Source organism: Anastrepha obliqua, chromosome 3, assembly GCF_027943255.1.
Source record: "Anastrepha obliqua isolate idAnaObli1 chromosome 3, idAnaObli1_1.0, whole genome shotgun sequence".
Lineage (NCBI taxonomy): Eukaryota > Metazoa > Arthropoda > Insecta > Diptera > Tephritidae > Anastrepha > Anastrepha obliqua.
Window position 1 is genome coordinate 76145106 of NC_072894.1, and position 10943 is coordinate 76156048.

Sequence of the window (10943 nt, forward strand, 5' to 3'; positions counted from 1 at the left end):
ACACCTAGTAAAACATATTTTATCAGAGGACGAAATAAAAATCGATAAAATTGGCCAACTACTAAAATTTATTGAGTAAGTTGGGCTCAGAAAAATACTCTAAATCCATGATCTTGCATATCGTAAAAAATTCGAAAAATTTTAACCAAAATTTCAAACTTTTTACTCGGAGCTTTAGAAAAATGTAGGATATCCAGTTTCGTAGATCATTGAATTTCCTCTTTTAACGCTGAAATATAGCCTGAAGCAGACTTTTATGAAAATAAATTGTATTGGTGTGTCACTAGAAAAAACCGCTACTGTCTAAAAAAAAATAAATAAATGAATAACAAGGCTCTTTCATCTTTTGCAAGAGGAGAAAAATTACTTTCCAAAGAAAAATTGTAATTTTAGATTGGCCAGCACAAAGTCCGACCATAGACCCGTTACAATATTAAGGTTATCCAAGTTCGGGTAAAAAAATGTAAAAATGCTAGTAAACTATGGCAAGGAGAACAGGAAGCGTGGAGCTCTATACCTTTGGAGAGAAGGTCAAAAGCTAATAGAAAGTTTTTTCGTAGAAATAGAATAGAAAGTTTACAAAATACTAATCAGGTAAGAAATTAATAAATAAATAATTTCTGTTTTTCTTGCAGAACAATGAAAGTGTTCATTATTCAGTGACCATCACAAACTGTGATCAATTTCTTGCAATTGTAGATAATGAATTGTTTTTTATTTAACATTTTTTATAATACTGAATTAAAAGATTGGATTTGTGCGAAAATAACTGTTAAATACAATGCCATACAATAATCATCATTAAATGTTAGTGTGGTGAAGTGCGCTATTTCTCTGTCCATAGCTGTACGTAACATAAATTATAATCATAGTAATAGTAAAATATTAATATTAATAATAATAACAAATAAAAAATAAAAATATATTTATAAAAATAATAAAATAAATTAATATTGCATTATTTAATCAAAGCGAACAATTATTTTTTTACAAATTTGTGTAGGTGTACATTTATGTAAAAATTTGTAAATAATCTTATCTGCATTTATCTAAAAAAAATAACTCGAAACGTGGATCTCATTCGCAACACGAGACTGTGCACATAGTACATATATACATATGTATGTATGTACATACGTATACATGCGCATGAAGTTTTTATATAATCGAATGTCAAAAACAGCTGAGTTTTATCACTCGTCTTGTGATACCGAAGAAGAAATAATAATAAACATAACAATAACAATGCGTAAACAACTTCAGAGTCGCATTGATAAGCGATATATATGTATGTCGAAGTAAATCTTCTCATATGAAAATGTTTGACAAGGAAAAATGTTTGAAGTGGGTTTCGACACGTATTTATTTTTATAATAAAACAAACTTATTCTATTTGTCCGCCATTTATGAAAAAAGATAATTATTTATTGAATATGATTTAGAAAAAAATGTTATATCGCCACTGTCCCAAAATTTGTTTTACATTTCAACAAAATTAAAGATCAAATAAATGTGCATGAAATTTTTACGTTAATATTTGGTGTGACTGCCTGGAACATCTATTGTCGTTTGTAGCGTCCTGGCAATTGATTAAATTAGTATTTTAGGTCATATTCCTGTGAAATCTCTTTCCATTCCTCTTTGATGCACAGTATCAAGTTTTTTGTTTCTTTTTCAAATGCAACCATAAATTTTCAATTGGGTTGATATCTGGGCTTCAGGTAGGAGTATCGAGGATTTTCGAGCAATTATGTAGCAACCAAGGCCTGCATATGTAGTACTGGTGCTTGCGATCGTCATCTTGGTATAATTTGAGTAACAATTCATTTAGATTTCAATAATTTTAATTTCACCAACATCTTTGCTACAAATACAACCCCATACCATTACATTGAGCTGTCCAAATTTCGCTATGGAGATAAGTTTCTTGGTTTTTAGGCTTTCTCCAAACTCTGTTGGGCCAATCGTGGTTATATAGCATTAATTTTTGCCACAACGCAAAAAAAAAACAACATTATCCCAATATTCCACTGAGTTCGAAACGTGAGTTAGAATAAAAGAAAGCAGTTTGTCAACGTTAGCATGATATAGTAATGACTTTTTTCTTACACTTCTTGATGAATATTTGTGTTTGAAGAGAACTCTTCGGACTGTGATCTACTTTCACACCCTGCCTGTTCTGCTGATTTACTTTTATGGTAATTATAATAAAACAATTAATAAACCAACCAAAGAGGTTTTCTTATTGATGCGATAAAATAAACAGTACGAATTACTTATTCTATCTGGCTCATCAACTCTATGTGCAACAGCAACCAAAAATATAGGAAAAAAAACATGTGTACCGTTGTTTCTCGTGTTTGATTATGTTTTTTTGAGTTTTAAAAACAATTTTGAGACAACACAAAGTATGATGCATTTTGGCTTTCGTTGTTGTTTTTGCATATTGCACGTTCAAATACTATTTTTGTTTATAGGATCAAATAGAAGGCGTTAGCAAAGTGTTCTGCTACAAAAAAGGAATTCAAAGTAATACATAAATACATACATATGTCATAATTTAATCTACTAAGAGAATAATAATACTATACAATATTACATTATGAAAAGAATTATGAGACAAACTGTATGTAAATATATGTATACACGCATGCAACCATATACTATCTGAACCAATTACTAAAGATCACGCCATCGAATTTCCCACAACAGGCGGTTCTAGCGGAGCGACCCAAAATTTCATTCGGCCTAGGACGGCGCCACCTTTAGTATCTGAACACCGTGAAACCAATCGTATATTTATAATCGAATTTGAGAGGAAAGTTAAGTTGAAAAATCAAACCGTTCTTTTACTCCGCGATTGTAAACCACTTTCTATCTTGAAAATCATATTTTATAAACAATTTTTGTCAATTTGCTACCAATTTTACTTAAATATTTTACCATTAATAATCGCACTCAAACACACCACTGTTTTGTTTTCTTTCTTTGTAACATTTTACAATAACAAACTTGGTGTCAAAAGTGCGACGTCACGGCCAGAAATTTATTTATTTTTTCTACTCTGAATACGTGATCTTGTTTAATTGGTTCATGAACCATATATGAAGGTATGTACGTACATATGTATATGCATGTAATGAATAAGTAAAAGTACTGGCAGCGTCAAGAAATCAAGAAAAATATGTACGTACATACATGCCCACATATATACATAAGTTGTATTAAAAAAATAGTTTGAAAAACAATTTCAAAACAATATACATATGTATATGTATGCATACATATGGCAAGAATAGTGCTTTCAGCAAGCCCACCAAATGGCAGAATTTCGTAGTCACACAATGCCTGCATTACGAAATCTTTCTCATTCAAATTTAACTCCCGTTCACAATTTTTGTAATAATATTATAATTTGTTTTCATCTGATGATTGTAGACGGGCGTGAAAATACATAGCCATCTTTACGCTTTGCTTTGGCGTGGTTCAACTTTGTTATCTGAACGTCTTCATATATGTAAATATAATATGATATCTAAGTGTTTATATCCTCGGTCCTCAAAGTGACATCAGTAGACCACCTGATTTGTTTTTTTTCCTTCCGTCTTGAACATTAGGATATCAGCGCAAAATGAAAAGCCCAAAAACGTTATATTTTACTACTGCACGTGACACTCTAACGTACGACAACTTATTGTTGGTCTAGTGCCACCACCTGCAATGGATTCACACACTGTGGAGCAAATTCAGAGGATGTGGCCAACATCGGACCGTTAACTGGCTCTCAGCGAATCATCTGATTTGCTGCCGTAACAGAGGATAGGCATCGGTTTGTATACTACAAAACTGAGATTGTATTGGTGATATAAGAAAAAATTAACGCAGCTAACTTTGAGCGTTAGTTCGTTGCTGTCTGAACAACGACTGATTGAAAAAGCATAAGAATACATGTAAAATAAGCGAGCACAATTCTACCACCGAATCCCCAATCATTATAGAATAAAAGATGGTGCCTTCCGAATTCGCTGTGACGTCAGCTCTGCGAATATACAAACAAAAGGAAGGGAAATTGATGGTTTTTAAAGAGAAAGAGTAAGCGAAAGCAAAGGGAACTGCAAAACACAAGAAATTATATTATATATGTATGTATACACACATACCCATTTTCTTGCCACGGCATTATCGGCAAAAAAAAACTCTTTTTAGGGGGCATGTCAGATGTTCAATATGTATTGTGATACTTGGATCGCGATCCGTATTGGGGGATTTTAAAATATTGATGGAACGTGAGGGTGTGCTCACGCCCAATATTTATTGAAAATATTTACAAGATTCTGATACTGTGAAATACTATGCGAAAGTCGAATATACGTAGCCCGCAAAATTGGAACCCTTCCCGTTATTTTTTGAACACACCTCGTAAATCGAGCCCCCTGTAAACGATCAAAAAGAATCCCGTCAAGCATACAAGATTGCGAAGTCCCAACAGTCGTGACGTCAGTACCAAAAAATTAACGACCTAAAATAAGAGGAAGAATAAGCGAAAGCGATTGGAAATCAAAGAATTATATAATAAATCGTATGTACACATAAACTCCCACGTCTACAACTCTGTTAGCCAAGGCATGAGCATACCTACCATTCAGCAGCACGTTCTTTTGCAATTGACTTGGAAAACAGAGAGCTGTAAATTTTATATTCCTAAATTACGTAGTATGTATTTTATGAATGTATCATGGAAAATATCGCTGCTACAATCGTAATGACGTGCTGAGCAATGAGTTTCTATGAACACTAGGTAAAATCTAAATTCTGGCTAACAGAGCTCTTATTTTACGACGTTAAGTGAACATTAATTGTAATAAAAAAAACACATCTAATGAAAAATTCACTTCTGTCGCTTACGTCCTTTTGGCGGTTAGAGCTTGATATATGGTATAACTGATTAAGTGGAATGCCCCATACAAAGCGTGCATTTCTACTACAAGTTGAATACTTTAAATATGATTATACATATGTATGTATGTATTTTGGTACTACATATGTACATACATATGTATAATGAATAGAGGGAGGCTGGCTTGAGGCCTACTATGGGCTCAAGTAAAAATAAACGACGCAATAGATGCAACGTAACTGCGTCGTTAGCATTCATATTCGAGTATTTACGTATCTACACATGTATATTTGTACGTATGTATGTATAGTTAATGAAATACTTTGTGCAAACGGTTTGTTAAACCAAGCATAAATTCCTGTTTGATCAATGCATTTGAGCAGTGTAATGGGTGGTTCCGTGTTTGACAAGCTGTTTGAAGATGTGACAACTTTTCTAGCTTTCTGGACGCAATTTTGAAGTTTGATCAAGCAGCTTTTGTAGTGTATGATAAAATTGATGAGACAATTTTCATAACGATGAGTGAAAATGGAAGACGCACGGTTATTTCTACTAAAATTCATATAAATATACATATGTACATATATGTACAGTTTGTCTCATAAATCTCTTTATATGAAAATATTTGGCAAGGAAAAATGTTTGAAGCAATGCGTATCTATGCGTAGAAGGCGGTGTGGTTAGAGTGGTAGATTTTCTCTTCTTTCACTTGCCTTTAATTTAGAAATACCAGTAAAACGGAATGACGGAAAGTTATTGTTATGAATGCGCGACTATCAAATTTTATCTATTTGTCATTCATTCCATTCTTCTATTCTCTTTCGTTTGACAATTCTAATTTACAAGATGTTGTTGTTGCTCGAATACCACCATCTTGAATAGATGCGCCTTGGTTTGAAGTGGATATCGATTCGTATTTATTTATTTATTTTTATAACAAAACAAACTTTTTCTATTTGTACTCCATTAAGATTTAAAAAAAAGAAAACATTTAAAAAAATAAGTTATATTCGGCACTATCTCAATATTCTTTTCACATTTCAACAAAATTAAAGGTCAAATAAATGTACATGACTATTTTTATGTAAATATTTGGTGTGACTGCCTGGAGCATTTATTACCGATTGTAAGCTCTTGGAAATTGATTAAATTAGTTTTTAGGTAATATTCCTGTAAAATCTTTTCCCATTCCTCTCTGATGAACAGTATCAAGTATTTTTTTGTTTGTAGGACAACTTTTTGTCACTTTTTTTTCAAATGCGACCATAAATTTTAATTGGGTTGATATCTGGGCTTCGGGCAGGATTATCTAGGACTTTTGAGCAATTATGTAGCAACCAAGGCCTTCATATGTAAGACTTGTGCGATAATCAGCTTGGTATAAATTGAATAACAATTTATTTAGACTTCCTGGATCAATGAATCTACATTTTTGTACACTTCGTTTCAAATTATTACGTAATGTTCTTCGTTTTTAGGCCTGTCAACAGCTTTCTCCAAATTATATTGGGTCTATCGTGATTATATAGCATTCTTTTTGACTCATCACCAAAAACACATCCCAATATTCCACAAAGTGCGAAACGTGAATTAAAGTAAAAGAAAGTAGTTTGTCAACGTTAGCATGAGATAGTAATGCCTTTTTTCTTACACTTCTTGATTCATATTTGTGTTTTAAGAGAACTCTCCGGACTGTTTTGTGATCTACTTTCACACCCTGGCGGTGACTTTTTTTGGTCTGCACTGGAGTGTTTTAACTATAACAGATACATGAAGCAATAATTAAAGGTGATGTAAGTAGCCAATTTTCACCCTGTGTTAGCCATCTTGAAGCTACTTAATAAATCCGTGTTGTCCTCTTGGAAAAGCTATTTTTTATTTCAGAGCAAATTCTAAAGAAAAAGTACTCAAAAGCGTAGATGTTAAAATTTTTGCTGAAAAAGTTAGCAGGCAATACTGTTTTGCCTATTCCATTTTGCTTAGACTTTCGCATCTTTCAATTCTATTGAAAGTTCTGTGAAAATTACATTACAATTGTGCTTTTCATTGCGATAAATAGCTACCATATAGCCACATTTAGGTAAGTCTTTTTAATAAAAGCTAATTATTTTGTAAATTAATGGCATTTTTCACTATTTAGGTCGATTATGTCTTACATATCGTGGTAGTCGATTATTTGGAGTCGCCTTTCTGCTGCCGAAAACTACCGGTTGGTGAATTTTCATAAACGTAAGTCCAGATCAGACATTTGTATAAATTCTTATTAAACTTTTTCATTAATAGGTTTTTAGAACAGAGTTTTTGCAAATATAATAGTGACCACCTTACATACAATACATAAACTACAGTTAGTAAGTTCTATTAGAATATTTGCTAATAAATTGGTTTTAAAAGTTTTTATTTGTAGGACTTCACAGACGAGCAAGTGCAGCGGAAGATGTGTGTTGAAGAGCTGGTTTTTAGAAACGAAGGCATGTATGCGCGTATTTCTACCATTTCATAGATGACATTGATCGTGCTGTGTATGATGGTGCAAATACCTAGTAAGTGTTTGACATGTGACGGTCATTATGTGCCTAGTTCTGCTACCACTGAAATCAATTTGGCTTCCGAACTAGCTCTTCACGCTACCCGGTCTAGAACAATATGCTGTACGTAAATGCATGCGCAACACCTACACGAGCAAGTCCTCGCGCTTTACGTCTACATTTACATGTAAGTTGTAGTGCTATATTTATGAATTAACAATTTTTAAGATTTTTGGTTTACAGGTTTTTGATTTCTGCCCGAATCATCGCAATTACTAAAAGTGGATTATGTTATCAATATAGAAATTTTTCGATGTATTAGTTTTAGACTATATGAATATATTTTCCTAACTATACTAATAAAATATTAAGGTAGACAAATTTTAAGCAATAAACTAATAAATTTATAATTTTTTCTATTTTAACTCTTCTAACTCCAATGTTTTTCTTACGTGGAGGAATGATCGACTGAACTTCTGCTTTCGCAATGTCTTTGATAGCTTACACGAAGATGCTCTTGAATATATTGCCGGTTACATAATACGCAAATTAAAGTTGACCGATTGTTCATGCAATGAGCCTACATTTACTTGGGTTGACACTTTATCTAAGGGCGGATTAGTTAAACCAAGCACCGAGTTCTTAGATAAAATTAAAATGTTAGAATCAGCGTTTAACCAATTCAACGGCAGGGAGCTTTACGGTGGGATATCATGTTTAAAAAAACATCATTTTTGTAAAAACAGTTATGAAACGTACATTTACGTTCGTACGGTACTGAAATGAGGAAATTTGCAACACGTCGTAATGCAAAGGTTACTAAACATGGCTTTATATGCATAAGAGTGAAATAATTTTCCAAAATATTTTTGTTTACTAGCTGCATTTCCATTTTAATGTAATGAAAATACTCCTTTAGAGACTCCATTTTTTTAATTTTGTCTCGTTTCCCATCTAACTAATATTTGTTTTACAACTGCGAACTAACTTAAAACACATATATAAGTAACATCACATATTTCTGCGTGTAATCCGAAGGTGTTATGCGTTGGGGCTCGATATGTATCAGCCCATGGAAACAGCAGAGTTCATTGATACGGTGAATGATTGGTTCGATATTTTCAATACAAAGTTTTCGAATTTTCAAACTGCTGCTGCAAAAAAGCCCTATGGAATGGACTTGAGCCAGCAGGATGAAATAATAAGTAAAAATACATATACAGTAGGTTCTGTTTTTATGCGGCTTTTTTTTATGCGGTTTTGAAATAGTGCGGTTTTTTTTAATTAAAAAATGCATGTCGACCTATCGGGAATTGTACATATAAACAAGATTCTAAACCAGCTAAGCAAAAACTCAACACAGATTACATCAAAAATGCTAACCCTTCAAGTATGGAACCGCCTGCATAACCATCTAGATCAGACGTGTACATTTCCTCAAGTGACGGAAGTGATTTTACGCCAAATCCTAAACGAATGCGCAACATGCGGGTATTGTCTGATTCTATTTCTGACGTAAATTTATTTTTCGATTCTGACGTTTCTTAAATAAAGATATAATTTTCAAAAATACAATATTTTGTTTATGCGATTTTATTTAATTATTTCATATTCATGCGGTCTATGGAACGTATCTATAGTTATAATATGGGACTAGTGCCCTTTTTTATGCGATTTTATTACATTATTTCAGATTTATGCGGTTCTTAGCACTTTTGAAACGTATCGATAGTTTTACTATAGAACTGGTAGCTTTTTTTATGCTGTTTCTTGCGGAACGTATCTACCGCATAAAAACAGAATCTACTGCAGAGGTATATGACACAAATCCATGGGAATAGTTAAGTTAAAAATATAAATAATTAAGTACCACTTATAAAATAACATAAAATTATTCTATGGCTTACAAGGACCTTTTTCAATTTTTTACTACATTTTCAGAAAGAGGATAAACTTATGCCCTTTTTTTCCTTGCTTCTAAATTGCATCAATGGATTAAGTAGCATCCGAAATCAGATGTCAAACTTTACTTAACCTTGTATAATTGAATCATGTAACAGATATTCGTTTTCTGTGCGATTTATAATGTTGTACATACAAAAGGAACATGGAATATTGAACAAAGGTTGTATCATGTGTAGTACGGTTGTACAACCGTTTCCCATGTTGGTCCAACGGTTGCATGAAAATTAAAATGTTTTAATTTTTGGTGGGCGGATCTAGCGATTGTACAATGAGTTGGAACGTGTATATCCAGATTGTACAAACAACAATGTTTACATTTTGCATTTTAACTATTTAAACAAAAAAAAAAAAAAAAAGTTAAAAAGAAAATGAAAAAATTAAAAAACAAAAAAATCTAAATAAAGAAATTAGAAAAAAAAGTAAACAAATTAAAAAAAAAAAATAATAATAACAATAAATACAATAAAAGAAAAATTCATCAATTATTAATATTGAATTAATTTCTCATGATTCCTGCATTTTGTAAACTGCTCAACACCCCGAAAATGAGAATAATGAAGTTGGACAACGTGTATACTAAACAGCCGTCAAACTCATTGTATAACGTATTGATACAACGGTTGGAGCGTGTATACTCAACATTACATTAATAGAAAAACATGTCAGCCATTTGTTTTGCTGATTTACCTTTATGGTAATTATAATAAACCAACCAAAGTCGTTTTCTTATGGATGCGATAAAATAAACAGTACGAATTACGTGTGCTACTTGGCCCATCAACTCTACGTGAAGCAGTAACAAAAAACCATCCTGTTGAAACCAAATGTCGTCCATGTCATCCTCTTCAATTTTTGGGAACAACTCGTTGAGCATGTCACGGTAACGCTCGCCATTTACTCTAACCGCGGCTCCTCGCTCATTTTCGAAAAAAAAAATGGCCCGATGATACCGCCAGACCAAAAACCGCACCAAACAGTTACTCGCTGTGGATGCATTTGCTTCTCTACAGTAACGTGTGGATTTTCTGAGCCCCAAATCCGACAATTTTGCTTTTGACGTAGCCACCGATGTGAAAATCAGAAAAGAAGAAGAACACTCACCACTTTGGAAATATGTACATAGGTTTTCAATATTTCCCAATTTTGTTCAAGCGTATAGCGTCCCATTTATAATGTAAATGCCAAACCTTTAAGTAAATTATGAACCCATTTGACATGTCATTTGTGTTACCATTCTCAAAAAAATAGGTGGTTCAAAAAGCAAACGCTATATGGCCCACCCTGTACATACGTATACCGTTGTGTTTCTGGTGTTTTTCTACGATTCTTCCGAGTTTTAAAAACAATTTTGGGACGACCCAAAATATGACGCCTTTTGGTTTTCGTTCTTGTCTTTGCATATTGCACGTTCAAATAACTTATTTTCTGTACAGAGACAAATAGAAAGCGAAAGCAAAATAAAAAGTATTTCACAGTATTATGCCATAATCAACTCTACTAAGAAAATAATAATACTATACAATATTAAATTGTGAAAACAATTACGACACAAA

General features: G+C 32.7%; 1 protein-coding gene and 1 long non-coding RNA gene across 3 annotated transcripts in view; one reads left to right on the plus strand and one right to left on the minus strand.

Annotated features, from left to right (window-relative positions):
• The window catches only part of LOC129240350 (zinc finger TRAF-type-containing protein 1 homolog), a 34142-nt gene that overhangs the window by 20266 nt on the left and 2933 nt on the right, over positions 1-10943 (minus strand). The gene's annotated exons all lie outside the window — the stretch shown is intronic.
• On the plus strand, positions 6835-7797 carry LOC129240355 (uncharacterized). 2 transcript variants are annotated; one of them, XR_008582067.1, is made up of 6 exons: positions 6835-6977; positions 7038-7126; positions 7181-7248; positions 7305-7440; positions 7516-7612; positions 7669-7797. It is a non-coding gene; the product is annotated as an uncharacterized LOC129240355 (long non-coding RNA). The 2 variants fall into 2 exon arrangements; XR_008582066.1 differs by having other exon boundaries at positions 7305-7612.